Genomic DNA, 15,733 nt, shown 5'->3' with positions numbered 1-15,733 from the left:
GGTTCAGAAGTGGTAAATTCTTTAAGACAAAATGTCAGGGGAGCACGTGAGGCATGAATGTCCAGCTGGTGTGGGGGCTGCACTCCTTTGAAGTGTCTAAAGAGCTGTTGGGCTTTGCACCCTGGCAGCCAGCGCGCAGAGGAGGGAGGGGAGGTGCAGGGCCTTTGATCTGCTGATGGGATGGATGTTTTCCTCTCTCTGTAGCTGGTGAATGCAGGAGAAGATGTCCTCGTGTTTTACAATGACAGAGCCTCCTTCCAGACTCTGGTGCAGATGATGAGGTCGGAGAGGGATCGGATGGATGAGAACAGCCCCCTGATGTACCACATCCACTTGGTAGAGCTGCTGGCTGTGTGCACGGAAGGCAAAAACGTCTACACAGAAATAAAATGCAACTCCCTTCTTCCTTTGGATGACATTGTCAGGGTAGTAACCCATGAGGACTGCATACCCGAGGTGAGGGCTCTGGCCTCTGTACTGTGCTGGGTTTGGGTGAGGGAGATTTGCTATTGCCAGGTCTGGCCTGGGCAGGGTGGTGCTGCAGGTGGATGGTAAGCTGGGAAGCTGGATTCCTTCCCTGGTTCTGCTGTCAGCGACCCCAGTCAGTCTGGATAGCTAAATTCAAACCTTTTAGATATGTTTCCTTGCCCTTAAAATGGGAATGTGATGCTGTACTTGGTTGGTTTTTTGGGGTTCTTGAGGCAGAGGGGTTTATGGAGTAGGCTCCTTACCTTGAGCAGATGGTTCTGCAGCACTGGAAATGATTATCATGCTGACGTTTTGTGTGCAATAATCCTGGTGGTTTTCATTGGGTGATGTCTTGCTATTCATGGCATTAAATTTCACCATGGCTTAAATAAAAGGAAGGAGTAGAATTACAAATGATTTATATAGTAGTTCTAATGTGACATTTTATTCACTCATAATACCATTCAGGTTATTTTTTTAATGGTAACTTTTTTCTGTACTTTTAGGTCAAAATCGCATACATCAATTTCTTGAATCATTGCTATGTGGACACAGAAGTGGAAATGAAAGAGATTTACACCAGTAATCATATGTGGAAGCTATTTGAGAACTTCCTGCTTGACATCTGTCGGGTAATGATTTCTGTGCCTAGGAACTGAAGTCAAAAAGCTTAAATGAACCTGGTTAGTGTAGAGCAGGAAGAATAAGCCATAGCAGGTGCATCGAGGCAGTCAGTACCCTGGGTAATACTGTGTTCCTCCAGATTTATATGTGCCTTCTCCTTATGCCTGTGGATTTCATTAGTCATATTCCATGGAACACATTAATACTTTCCTTTTTAAAACAAAAACAAAGCCTCAGAAAAGCCCCACACCCTGCTCTTTTGTCTACTGCCTTTTTCTCTTTTGCCACCTGGCTTGCTTATTCTGGCCAGGATAAGTGAACTCCTTCCCAGGCAATAGTTGACGTTTTTTGGCAGGTCAGGACACATTTTTTCCAAGCTTGGCATTTGTTTGGCCATATGGCTTTTTGCCTGGGATTCCAAGTATTTCCCCATATGAAAGCATTACACCTCAGCCCTACTTTCTTTCCTCTGAGGCACTCTGGGTTTTTCCCCCCCTCCTAAACACGCTGCGTGCCAACCCATTAAACCAGTAACGGTGCTGGGCTTCTGCTTCTGTGTGTGCTGGAAATGCAGGGGTCCAAGTGTCAGCAGTACCACGGTGGCAGGGAGTTGCTGGGCCTAGAGCAGGGTGAAATCAGAACTCCAGTCTGTAACATGTATTAGTGCCCCTTGGCTGAGCTGCCCCTGACCTGGGATGGGTTCTGCTGCAGGCGTGTAACAACACCAGCGACAGGAAGCACGCGGACGCCGTGCTGGAGAAGTACGTGACTGAGATAGTGATGAGCATTGTCACCACCTTCTTCAGCTCCCCCTTCTCGGATCAGAGCACCACTCTGCAGGTAGGAGAACACACAGAGACAGCAAAGTGAAAATATGCTGCCAGTGCAGCTACCCTCAGTCCAATTCCACTCCATTGACCTGTTAAAAAGACACAGTGTTTGTCCTGGAGGAGCAGATGTGTTCTTCGTGACCAGGGTGCTCCTTCTGCTGTAGAAGTGGAGAGATTTTTGGATCAGAGTCCAAACAAATGTTTTTCTAGAGAAGCTGAAGTGTCACATGACTTCACTAGCAGATTCAACCTAACACTGAGACCACACAAGTCTTTTGGAGAGAGTTTGTGTGTGTTATTTTGAGGTTCTGGGTAAGAAAATCACACTGCAAGGAGGGAAATGAAGGGTTTGTCCCTGGTTTGTTCTGCAGTTGCATCTAGGAGCTCTGGTCATCCTCTGAGCAGCCATAGATCAGAGTACAGTTGAATAAGACAGTGTGGGTGGTGTAGGAGAGCAAACAAGCAGTTTTGCTCAGCAGTAGTTCAGCATGCCAGCTGTCTAGCAGTGGCAGAGCAGCAGCACAGCAGAAGGGAGGTCTACAGAGTGCTGTGAGGAAGGAAGATAGGTAAAGCTTTGGTGGCAAGATTTCCAGACAGGAGGAGAGTGTGTTGCATTACAGAGGGTGCAAAGGTGATTGTTTAAAGAGAACCTATTTTATAGCAAGATCCTAATGTCCTTTAAAACCAAAAAACTTCCAGAAGCTCTAGTGTGTTTCATTACACTGAGTAATTTTTCTATTTTTCAAAAGTTGGGGATATATGGGGGGGAAGCTTAGAACATTTCTGGAGTGGCAGAAGGTAGAGATTGCTGCAGAACAGCAGTGTCAGGACTTTGCCCTAGTATTTGTATTGCAGCACAAAGATAACATCATTCTTTTATTCATAAATAACTTTTTGGGAGGAGTGTGGGTGGAGTGGTCAGGTGCCTGGCAGGTCTGTCAGAAGTTTGAGGATGGTAGTTGTTGAAACTTGATGCAAGCTCCTTGTGCCAAAGGCAGCTGTTGGTGGTGCAAACTCCAGGTTTGGAACTGAATGCAACTGGCAGCAGTTTAAGAGGCATCTGGTTCCCAAAAATGGCTATAAAGGGCATCTGGCCATTTGATGTGCCAGTCCCTTGTCAAGGAATGGATGTGAGGCCCTTGCATCATGGTGCACAGCCTGGGGGCCTGCAGTGCTCCAGGGCAGGCTCCATGAAGCTGCTGCATGGCTGTGCAGCAGGTAGAGGCTTTCCTGCTCAGTGTGAGCAGTAGTGTTCCTGCTCATGCCTCATTGATGTGTGCTATCAACCTTCTTGCTAGTTTGTCAAAACCTCATTGAGAGACATGTGAAACTGAGCTCAGGTTAGCCTTGTGCCCTGGGGCTCTGCCCTCCTCTCTTCCCTCTGTACCTTATACCTTGGCTGTCACGCCTTTAATTGTCATCTCAGAGTGCAGAGCATTTGGATACACTCCTTACCATCATTTTAGCTGTCTGTTAATTTTCTGTCAGCAATTTTTCTTTAGTTTCTCAATCTCTCCCTCTGTCTAGCAGGATGAAGTAACTTAGTTCACCTCTCCTTACCATCTCAGCTGATAGCTCTTACCCTGGATCCACCTTTCCTCCCCAGCTCCAGGTTAAAAGCTCTGTTTCTCTCCCTTTTTCTGCCTGTCAAGACTCTTGCCTGTAAGCAGGGACTCTCCCACCTGAGGAGTACAGCCCCTTGGAGCACCTGGTTGGTGGCCATCACTCCTCTGGGTGGGATTTTCCCCCTTGTCTGAGATGCTGCAGGACAGTCTGCAGCCACTGGTGCTGGACCTAGTGCTGCTGTCTCTGTGGGCTGGTGACAGTGCCACTCTCCTTGGCATGGCCTTTGGCTTAGGTCACTCCCCATCCTTTCTGCTGCACCTTGTCATCTCCTTTCTTCCCTTGCAAGCCTCTTCTTGTCTCATGCTCTTTCATGTTACAGCTTGTTCAACTTAAATTGTGCCTCCTTTGAGTCAGACCAGCCTTGCTTGTTCAAGGAACACCTTGTGCATCTGTCACACAGTGCAAATAATATAAAATTAGGAGAACATAAGTAAGTCTTTTCAAAGAACAGCTGTCCAGAACTTTTCCTCTTTAACAAGTGCTGCTTAGCCTGTTTGCCTCCTAAAGGTGCTGCTGCCCAAGGCTTTCCTTGACAAGTTTAGTTGGAGGCATGTGGAACACAAAGTAGATTTCTTATTTGATTTATTGACCTAATTTAAGCAAATGAAACATCTTTGAAGCTCTTTAAGACCAAAAAGTCTTTAAACACCAACTAAAAGGAGTATATAGGCAGCTTAAATCCAAAAGTGCAGGTAGTTTCAATGCCCTTGGAGGATACTACTGTCTGCTGCATTTTTGGTGTTGGGCTTGTTTCTAGAGAGGATAATAGGTATTTGCCTCTTAGTACTATTTGGTTCTTGAGTTTTAATGTTGCTTTTGTCCATTTCATAATGGTGTTATTTGATGAAATGATCTAATAGATTTAACTGTCTGATAGGTTTGGCTTTTTCATCTGACTCCACTTTTTTTCTTACAAGCAGGCATTAATCTTGACCAGAATAAACGAGGTATTGTTTTGCTGGTTCCTAAGTCTTGTGGGCTTTGCACTGTGGTGTAGTTCCCTTAGCTGATAGAAACATGGCATAGCTAGCAGGCACAGGGACATGGGCTGTTCCTTCTCAGTGGATGTTCATTTGAAATGTGTAAAATACTCTTTCCTCTACAGGTAAAATAAATGAATTGTTTCATGTAATTACTGTACAAAATCAAACGTGGAGTTTTGGTCACTGATGTTGGACTGCTGCACAGATGAAAGGGCAGAGCTGCTGTGTGTGTAGGAGCAGCTCACCTCTCTGTAGTGGAAGAACACCTTGTGAAACACAGGGCTGAGCCCCACGCCTTAATTTTGGCTGATCCATAGCAGCTCTAGTGTTTACCACTAACTACTACCTGCGTTCCACAGAACGTGCACACACACAGCTGGTTTCTGCAGTAAATGAGATACCAGCTAATAATACTTGAAGTGATGAGTTTCCAGCTCTGGAGCTGTGCTGTCATTCAGCCAGGAGCAATTCCCATTTACCTGTGGACTCTTGAGTCAGCTACTGGTCAACGTTAAAAGGGGAATCTCTGTGAGCCAGGTTTGCTGATAAATCTGATGAAGCAGATGGGGATGGCTGCTTATTTCCTTTGCTTAGTCAGGCTTCAATTACTGAGGCTTTATGCTTTAGAAGCTACATATTTAATGTTTCCCTTCCAGTGCTCGTTCCCACCCTTCCCGTGCAGTTGCTGATGGTGGTAGATACGCTGTCTATGACATGAAGTTGCCTAACAAGTGGATGCAGACCAGTTCAAGTGACTGGTGTGCAGGGACTCGTGGCTGATGGTGTTGATACACCTGCATGTGGTGTGCTGGGTTTGATTTTCCTTAACCTTGTGTTCTAGACTCGGCAGCCCGTGTTCGTGCAGCTGCTGCAGGGCGTGTTCCGAGTGTACCACTGCACCTGGCTGCTGCCCAGCCAGAAGGCATCAGTGGAGAGCTGCATTCGGGTCCTCTCAGATGTAGGTAAGAAATGGATGGAGTCAGAACTAGCTCCTGCAGACGTGCTCATCCACTATTTGCTGTTTACACGTTATCCTCCCAAAAGGAAAGCACCACTCACTTCCCACAGGTGCTGCCTGGGGGGGACTCGGAGCCAAGGCACAGTCCAAAGCCACAGTGACATTGAGATAAGGTCGTGGTTGAGCAATAGGTGTTGTCACCATAACCTGAAGTGCTTTCTCTGTTTAACCTCAAAACTCTCTGCAGTCCTGCTGATCTGCAGCAGGGAAATAGTTTTGTGCCACTCCTCCCACTGATTGGCTCCACTTGGAGTAGCGAGAAGTGTAGTTTGGAAGGGATATGAGGCCAGATTCTGTTGGATAGGTGTTACATGTGTCTCAGCATGAGATGCTGGGAGTGTGTGTGTAAGGACAGATTCCTACTCCCACACTGTAAAAAGAACAGTAAAAAGCTCCAAGGTGTGAAAGCCTCTAAACTTCATGCTACACAGAGGCCTGACCTATTCCACAGGGCCTGAGAGTGGTGGTGTTTAAAAGGCACATGAAGGGGTTGCAGGTAGAGCTTGTCCTCTTCTTGTGCTGGTCACTCTGCAGGGGCTGGAGGAGTCAATTCTTACTCACTTGTGCTTGTTGCAGCCAAAAGCCGAGCCATTGCCATCCCTGTGGACCTGGACAGCCAGGTGAACAATCTGTTCCTCAAGTCTCACAACATCGTGCAGAAGACTGCCATGAACTGGCGGATGACGGCGAGGAACGCTGCCCGCAGGGACTCGGTGCTGGCTGCCTCCAGGGACTACAGAAACATCATTGAAAGGCTGCAGGTGACTGCCCAACCCCTTCCTCCTTTGCTAAGCCTAGGGTTAGGGTCCTCTAGTCAAAGGCTTTTTCTGACAAACAGTTCTAACTTCATAGAAACGTGTTTAATGTGGAAACGCTGCCCGACCCAGTCTCACTGAAATAGCTTCTCCCTCTTTACCCATTCCTGTCTATCTGTCCATTTCAATTGGATTAAACTTCCTCTCTGCCTTCATATATATCTTGCTTTTTTCTCTTTGTGTATTAAGATAAATGTGCTTTCATTTTTGAAGTAGCTACATCTTTCCAAACGTCAAGGGAAAGGAGAATAATTTTACTTCGGTGTACAGTAATACTTTCTTTTTTGTCTGGTTGTGTATGCTTAAGTAGCCTGATCATGATCCCAGAATTGTTTTGATTGGAAGAGACCTTTAAGATCACAAAGTCCAACCCTTCTCCCAGCACTGCCAGGTCCCCACTGCCCCATGTCCCTCAGCACCACATCTCCACAGCTTGGAAACCCCTCCAGGGATGGGGACTCCACCACTGCCCTGGGCAGCCTGGCACAGCCCTGGACAACTCAGGTTGTGCCAGGGGAGGTTTAGGTTGGACATAAGGAAAAAATGTCTTCCCTAAAAGGGTTATTTCCTCTTGTCCTATCTCTTGTTCCTTGTGAGATGAGATCGATCACCCCTGGCTCCAACCTCCTTTCAGGGAGCTGTCAAGAGTTCAGTGCAGTTATGAATCTGCATTTTTCTTTCTTCTATATCAACAAAAGCATCTGCAGAGATGGGAGGGGGCTGGGGAACTAAGTGATCTGGGGGACTGCTGGAAATCAGGGCTTCCTTTTTGAAGACAACTATTAAACAATAAAACACAGTCTTATCTGACCAAACTGAGGTTTTTAATCTATTTTATCCAGGCAGGACAGACCTAACTGTCCTGTCCCTCTTTTGTGGTTTGTAAAATAAACTTGCATATAAATTCAGATATAGTTAATGGTGGTTTAAAGTCTTGATGTGGTTATCTTCTAGGACATAGTATCAGCTTTGGAGGATCGCCTGCGTCCCCTTGTCCAGGCAGAGCTCTCAGTCCTGGTAGATGTGCTCCACAGGCCTGAGCTGCTCTTCCCAGAGAACACAGATGCAAGGAGGAAATGTGAAAGTGGAGGCTTCATTTGCAAGTAAGTTGTCTTGAAATCTGGCTTGTTGGGAGGGGTTTTGTTACATTTGGCTTTTTGCCCATTTCCCACGCCCTGTGGAGTGGTGCCCTCTTGCCCAGCTTGGTAAGTTCTTGGTGTACTTTGAAGTACTTGTCAAGCACAGTATTTCGTGGTGTGGTCAAGGGAATTTGTCCTTGGAGGGGGGAAAAAACCCTCATGAGTGGTGGGGAAACACTGCTTGATAGGCTCTGACAGCTAATGCTTGAAAATTCCCTGTTTGCTGCAGGGTACAAGTGTGAGCAGCAGTAAAAATGAGTGAAAAAACTTTGAGCTCATCTGTATTATTCTAGCCCTGCCTTCAACCTCAGTAATATTTGGAAGGTACTTGACCTCTTGGCAGTTAGTGCTGGGTGCATGTGTCAGTCTGTTATTGGGTACATCACCCAGTGCAGATGCTGTTCAGGTTTGGAGGGAAGCAGGAAGGATTACAAGGCCATTTGGAGAGCAGTTCAGAGCAGAATCCAGCTTCTCAGATCACCTCCTGGAGGAGTGAATTAAGTGGGGATTTTGTGGAAGCTAGGTAGCATAGTGACAAACAAAAACCTGTCCTACTCCAGATTTTAATTGCACTGTCCAGGACTGTGTATATTTTTTGACAAAGTAGGGTGTGGAATAGTTTTCCTTCTTCCTTCTGGAGGACCATCAAGTCCTAAATCCTGCTGCCCCTTCCTTCCCCTGATTCCTTTCTACCTGTGGTCAGAGGGTTGTACCTGTTTGTCCTCCTGCCCTTGGGATGCAGCTTCCTTCACAGCTTCACCAAAGCCAATGGTAGCTGATGAAATGTTGCATTTGAGAGAACGTTCCCAAGATGACTGTTTAATGGTGTGAAAATAAAACTAACTTGCTTAAACCAATTAAGAAAGATAGCTGTGTATATATTACTCTTTTTTTAGGATCTTAGTACTAAATGGAGCTGTGATTGGTGTTTTTTTTCAGGTTAATAAAGCACACTAAACAGCTGCTAGAGGAGAATGAGGAGAAACTGTGTATTAAAGTATTACAGACGCTCAGGGAAATGATGACCAAAGATAGAGGCTATGGAGAAAAGGTAACAACTTACAGTTCATCATTTGGTATCAAATGCTGTCTTTATTATTCAGTAAAAGCAAATAAAATTCTCACTCTGTCAAGCTGTGTTTTGTATGTGTAAGCACTTCTGTACTGGATCAGGAACAAAACATTTTTAGTCAACTAGTGACTTCAAATATAATTTGAAAGGTAAGCTTGTTTCTCTTGCTTTTCTGCTTTTAGACTTGCAGGTTTTAAGTCCAATTCCTGCAGATGCTGGCACTGTAAAAACAGCTAATTTTGTTACCTTTTTATGAAAGATAATAATCTCTTTATCTGCTCCCTGGGTCTAGGTGACTGCTCGTCAGGTCACATAACCTTGCAACAAGAGGATATTTTGTAGTTTACTTATAATTTATATACATCTGAGTCATCATCTTGTTGTGATTTATAGATGGAAGCTGTCTGTACACCCACCCATGGTTTTTTTTCCCTTGCCTACATACAACCCCTTTGTCTCATTGAGAAGAATGTTTTTTCTGTAGGTACAGACCTGGTTTTGCATCAGAAGAGTGTGGATGTGCCCATATGTTTGTGTATCTAGACATCCTACAGTCAGTCCTAGAATCCTAGTCTGTGAACTCTCATGAGCTTCTAAGGAATTCAGGTTATTGCTGTGGCACATGGTAGGTGTGCAGAGCAACATACCCTCCCAATGAACATCCTCCAGAGCACTGGGAGCTGGCAGTTGGCACTGGGGGAAGCACTGGTGTGGAACTTGTGCAGGTGAGAGCCTGTGCCTGGAGAATAGGGTGTCTCACATCCAGTTTTTGCTTGCAGTAGTGTTTAGAAGTTTCATGGTGCTAGAATCACAGCACAAAAAGGCAAAAACTCCAGAGGTTAGACAGTTTCATGTTAGTAATAATTGTTTATGGCTGTAGCTGCAGTTGCAAGGGAAGGAGATGCTCTGAAGGCAGAGGAATCTCTAGCATAGCTATGCTGGCTGGTCATCTGGGAGGTATACTGTGTTCAGTTTTGGGCCATGCACTACAAGAAGGACTCTGAGGTGCTGGAGTGTATCCAAAGAAGGGCAACAGAGCCCTTCTGTGCTTTGTTAGCATGTCAGTGTACATCCTCCTGTTAAAAAGAGCCAAGAGAGACTGTCCAAGGTCACCCTGAGTAATAGAAAGGGTGGATGGTATGTACTATACATACTACACACCAGCAAAGCCCAAATGGGAGCTCTGAGGTTTTGTCTTTTAAATGCAGTATGCCACTCAGGTGGTTTTTTCTAAATGGAAATTCATTTACAGGAGTTGCTTAGACTTTACTTGGCCAACTCCACTGAAGCAGTATTTCCAGAAGATACACTTACCATAACTTACACCACTTAGGCCATGGAGAGAACTCCACAAGATCCTAAAAATCTTTGAAGTGTAGAAAATGCATTTATTTCTGAAACAGTAGATCAGTTACATAATTGAAGATAAGAATGTGCTTGCCTGTGAAGTGGATTTCTGAGTGGAAAAAGCAGCTGGTTGCTTACAGATAGACTGCTCGTAGTAGTACAACAGCTCTTAGTGTCTGGCTGTGAGAAGCACAATCATATTTATTCTCCCTTGTGACTCATATAACTGTATTTAGTCACCACTTAAAAGGCAATACCTTTTGTTTTTAAAATGATGCTGGAGCGTGGAGAGGAAAAAAAAAGAGGAAGAACCCCTTATGCACCTCCTCCCTCAGTGCAGGAGTCCTCACATGCATAAAGGTGGCAAAACTTGCTCTCAGGACCAGCTTGCTGACCACACCAGCAGGATTTTGTAGGTCAGATGCTCACGGGGCTGCCAGCAGTCCCTGGGGAGTGGAGTTCAGCAGCAGAGTGCCCGTGGAAGCTTTGGCATGGTGTGGGATGCTGCTGCTCCACCCCGTGGGGCTCGCTGGAGCAGTCTGAGGAATGGTCAAGCTCCTGCTCTCAGGGTGATCTTCCAGCCCCAACCCTGGATTCCCCCACCCCCAGCCCGTGGGGGGTGTCAGCCCTGTCCCGTGGGGCTGGGCAGGCAGCTGGGATCCCTGTGCTGAGCACAGATGGGCGGAAGCTCGTGGGAGGGCTGAAGTTTCCCATCTTGCTGCAGACTCCTGGCCTTGGCACGGGCTCAGCTCTGCTCTGTGCTGGGGAGCATGCTGTGCTGTGTGTAACAGGCACAGAACTCAGTGACGTTGACAGTGTAGGCTAGACCCAAGTTTTTTACTTTGCTGAAACATGCCATTCATACACGCCTGCCTGGGTGCCGACCAGATGATAGCCTCGGTTCTGCAGGACTTCCATTTCAAAGCTCTGCTTCTCCTTCCCAAACTGGAAACCCAGCCCCTGCTGCTGCTCACAGCTCACTCTGGTGATGACTCTTGTGCCCAAGGGTGAAGCTGCTGGATCTTGGCCAGCCAGCCCCTGTGGTTTGTCACTTGGCCCAGGGACAAAGGCAGGGCACATCCTGCCTCAGAAGCTGCAGAGCTCCCAGCCAGGCTGGGTCCAAACGTTGCTTGTTCCAGCTGTAAAATGCTCACAATATTGGATTGCAGCATTCAAGTGTTAAATGATTTATAAGATCCTAACATGACATTTATTTGTGATTTCTCTTACTAATGCTTGCTTTCAATTCTTCCCCTTCTTTCTTTTCTGGCAGATTACCATTGAATTGGATAATGCTGAGGTTTTAATTTTATTTCTTTTCTACGGTGTTGTTTTCATGGTGTGTGTTTGATGAGTAGCCCTGTGATCTGTCCTGTTGTCTCTTTAGCACTGAGCTTCCCAATTTGTGCACCCGTGTCAGTGATCTAGTTGAGTTTTCAGTCTGCCGTGTGTCTACGCTGGGAACAGTTACCATAATTAATTCCATAGGTCATTACTTGGAATATTACTCCAAATGCAGTTAGTATTTCTGACATCTGGTGCCATAGTAGATCCCATGAGGTTCAGGACCAGCTCTGAGTGCTCTTGGAGCGTCAGCTGCCACAAGCACCATTAGCACGTCAGCATTTAGCACTCGGCTCTGGTTGCAGTGTTGTGGATGAACAAGCTCTTTCAGCAAAACTAAATGCTGGGGTTTAATGGTGTTGGTGCAGAAGCTGGGAGAACCTGCCAAAAGCCAGCTGGAGAAGACCCTGAATGAGGTGTCTCTGCTTGCTGACTAGCAAGAGCCCTTCCTGCAGTAACAGAGCGTGGCACCGCTGGGTCCTTGTGCAGAAACTGTGCTCCCCGAGCGAGGGGACAGGCACCTCACTGTCCTTCCTGCTGCTTCCAAGTCAAGGGCTGGGGTTTAAAGCCACATAAAACGTTGGGCTGTGTGGTGAAAGCAGAGTGGTGTAACCCTATGGAAACGAGTGTCTTTTGAAGCTCTTTCTGTGTGAAAAGCTTCCTCCCATCAAAAACGTGCCTTGAGCTGGCAGGGCGAGAGCCCGGGCTGTGTTTGTGCTGTGGGTGGCTGTTTGATGGGCAGAAAAGCCATATGTGAGTGAGAACTTGCAGTCTAACCCCAATTCAGCTTTCTAAGGACTTTTGAAAGTGGCGTGTCTGGTTCGGGCACCAGTGCACAGAGTGGAGGGTGGGGGCTGAGCTGTCTCTGCTGCTGCAGCTTCCTCATCCAGCTCAAAAAACCCCACATGTGGGCACTAAATTGGAGATTCTTTTTTGCATAAGTGCATAATACTGAGAAAGTGGTTGACTGGCACCTTATTTTACTGAAATACCAGGAAAAAACAATATTTTCCTCTCTGTGCTTTGTTTCCTCTGTTCTCTCCCAAGCCAACCTTTCATTTGGAACAAAATTCAACTGCTTAAATTGCTACGTCTCTTTATTCACTAGAGTGGATAATGAAATATGCCATCAATTGCTTTTTGCAGGACTTGTTAATTTTGATGTTGACCAGCTGAATTCACTGGGTAACTTCATTCGGAAAACCAAATTATAGGAGGAATGTGCCTGTTGAAATGGGTTTGAAAGCCAAACTATTGGTCACAGATGTAGACCAAAAAGTGCAGGCATCACCCAGACTGGGTTGGAGAGACTTTTCTCTTCAGCAGAGCTTTTAGGGGAGGGAAGGAGCAGAATTCTCACAAGAAAAAACAAAGATGTGGCTTTTTGCTTTGTTTTTAACATGGCTTCAGGCTGGGAGCTCAGGTCAGTATAGTCACTGTCACCTCAGCATGTGCTGGGGTCTCCAGGCTGGAGCAGAAGGTCCAGGCCAGGGTCTGAGGGTACCGTTCTTAAGAAAAATTTCACAAGTCTCCCATCACCAGTTTCAGCTTCAACAAAGAACTCGTTATCAAATTCCTCATCTAGGGCTGCTCAGAGCATTCACCCTTCTGCTTGTCAGTGGAAATTTTCCCTTTGCATGCCCTTCCCATGACTGTACACAGGAGATAGAGAGCTGATGAGTAGGATGTGTGCAGAAGACAGCTGATGGGTAGGATGTATGCAGAGTGAGAGCCTGGGTTGGGGCTGCAGGACAGTGTTTTTGGCAGCATTTCATGTGCCACAAGTCCATTTACTGCCCTGCCATGGCCTCTGACCTGTGCTGGTGTGAGACATCTCAGGTGTGTCTCCAAGCTTCACAACTAACTTTTAGCATTACAGTTATGGAGGTGCTGTGGTGTCTAACCTCTGGTGTAATTATTTTCTCTTTTTTTATAAACCAAGACCTTTTTTCCCCTTTTATCTGAGCAGTACTCACCATCAGTGTGCTCTGTGTTTGCATGTGAACGTTTCCATCCAGCACTAAACCCTTAGATGGTGTGGTGCTGCAGCTTCCCAGAATAGCACGTACATATAATTTTATCTTGGAGAAACTTCAGACAGAAACTTGAATTGTTTAATTGCAAATTAAGTCATAATATGAAACTTTCCCCTTCAGTTTCTGGCTGTAATGTGCTGTCTTTCCTGCAGTAAATCAGCTAAAGCCTGCAGAGCAATTTGGGATTTGGTCTGGAGGCTGCAGAGGAGGAACTTTATTGCTCCTTGTTGGAGCAACTGTGTGGAAGGAGCAGGTGTGTTTATAACCATTGCACTGGCAGCTTACAGGAAGGGATTCAGGTGGGACTTGAAATATGGACAGGTCTCAGAGGAAATCCTGGGGTTTGATTTCTGTTTTCCGCCTTGTCAGCCCTGGGATTGTAAACTTTTAGGGCAAAGAATACAGAAATCTCTATTATTGGTAAAATTAACTTGGATTTTTGTCGAGCTAGGCACGACTTAATTTTTCTGATCAGCTGAAATGCTCCTTATTCCCTTAGAATGAAGTTCTGTGTGGAAGGAGCAGGTGTGTTTATAACCATTGCACTGGCAGCTTACAGGAAGGGATTCAGGTGGGACTTGAAATATGGACAGGTCTCAAAGGAAATCCTGGCGTTTAATTTCTGTTTTCTGCCTTGTCAGCCCTGGGAATTGTAAACATTTAGGGCAAAGAATACAGAAATCTGTTATTGGTAAAATTAACTTGGATTTTTATCGAGCTAGGCACGACTTAATTCTTCTGATCAGCTGAAATGTTCCTTATTCCCTTAGAGTGAAGTTCTGTTCAAGTAACTGTCTTATGACAAGATTTCATAATATTTGTGATTTTATACATAGATTTATATGTCTTAGTTGCTTACTGCAAGCAAATTTCAGTGAGTGGTGGGTCCAAGTGATGGAAGATACTAAAAGCACCAGGAGATCCCTGCATTTGTTACTGGAAGCAGTGATACAAAATCACCATTCCAGTCCCCCTGAAGGAGCGAAGAAAGGGAGTGCCCTTGTAGCTGGGTGAATAATGCTGGAATTCACCTCAGGGGTAGGAAATCCCCCACAGAACAGGAAGGATGGTGAGTGCTGCAAGCTGAGCCCAAGGTCGGCTGCACCCCCTGCAGATGCCTGGCTGAGACCTTGGGGCTGCTGGAGCATATGCAGCGAGGGAGGAACGGCGTGGAAGCGGTTGGGGTAGCAGGGTTTGAAGCTGTTGGCCTCGTTCACGTGCTTTATGTTGAGAGCTTTATCTGGAATTCCCTTTTTCTTGGAATGAGGGACAGGAAGGAACTGGGGTTTTCCAAGAAGTGGTGTGGTGTAGTGTTAGCTTTCAACATGTATTACTGTAGTCTGAGGATCGTGATCTGGTCTGACAGAAATACAGCGATAGCATCTTTAAGCTCTTGTAGGTGTTTGGGCTTTTTTTTTAACTCTGCAGCATCTGCTGTTCTGGCAGGATCCGTGTCAAAGTTTTTTTTCTTCTAGGGACAGAAATTAGGATGCACTAAAACTAAGAGCCAACTTGCAGTATTTCCAAAACATGCAGGTTCCTGTAAGCTTGTCAAAGTGCAGAGACCTTTGGGATAGGGGCTGTGTAAGACCAGTGTTAAACTTAAGAGCAGAAAAGGTATCTGGAAGGATAGATGGAAAGCACAGTTTGTTTTGATAGAAAAGCAAACCCATCTGAAACTGTAAACCATTTTGCACCTTATTTGCACTTTATTTGCAAGATGGTTATGTTGGGTTTGTCATGATCTGGCAGAATCCTGTGCTCAGAGTTCCTTTTGGTTTGCCACAGGGCTTCTGTTCCTCTGGCTCCCCTGGAGCACCTGGTGGGTGTTAGGAGCTGAAGGGGACTGACTCGACCTGAAGAACTAAACAGAATGGTCTTGATGTTGGTTCTGTGCACGTATCTCAAGTAATGAAGAAAGTATCAGCCCCCAAGGCAGGGCACTAATGCATTGTCTATAAAAGCCTCAGGCTGAGTCTCTCTTGGTCGACTCCTTACTGGGCTGGAACTGCTGCAGTACTGTTCTTGATAGAGCTCTTAACTATGCTGGTGTCTCAGAGAGGAGGTTCAGGACCAAGGTAAATTGTTTTGTTGGTTTTTTTTTTTTTTTTGAGTGCCATCAAGTGTGAATCTTCACACAACAGTGCTGAGCAAGCCCTGGTTTAATTAGTCACAACAGCTTAATTCACTCTTAATTCAATCCTCAACCCCCTGAAAGGTCCAGGCGTGATACCAGCGCAGCTCTGGGGGCGTTGCAGCAGGGAGGCTGAGCCGTGAGCTCCACCGTGGGCTCCCTGTGGTCCAGGGCAGCTGGGGCAGCACGGCTGCTCCCCGCCAGGCCCCGGCCCCCCTCGGGCTGCGGAGGTGGCTGGGGACACGGTGGCCCAGTTCCCACCTGCAGTGCCAGCCTCGGGCACGGCACCACGCACGT

General features: G+C 46.2%; 1 pseudogene; it reads left to right on the top strand.

Annotated features, from left to right (window-relative positions):
- The window catches only part of LOC103775183, a 16,234-nt pseudogene extending 8,767 nt beyond the window's left edge, over positions 1-7,467 (top strand).
- Positions 7,468-15,733: the final 8,266 nt, after the last annotated feature.

Source organism: Merops nubicus, unplaced genomic scaffold, assembly GCF_000691845.1.
Source record: "Merops nubicus isolate BGI_N331 unplaced genomic scaffold, ASM69184v1 scaffold15706, whole genome shotgun sequence".
In the NCBI taxonomy this organism is placed as follows: Eukaryota; Metazoa; Chordata; class Aves; order Coraciiformes; family Meropidae; genus Merops; species Merops nubicus.
This window is presented reverse-complemented; position numbering and strand designations above follow the sequence as displayed.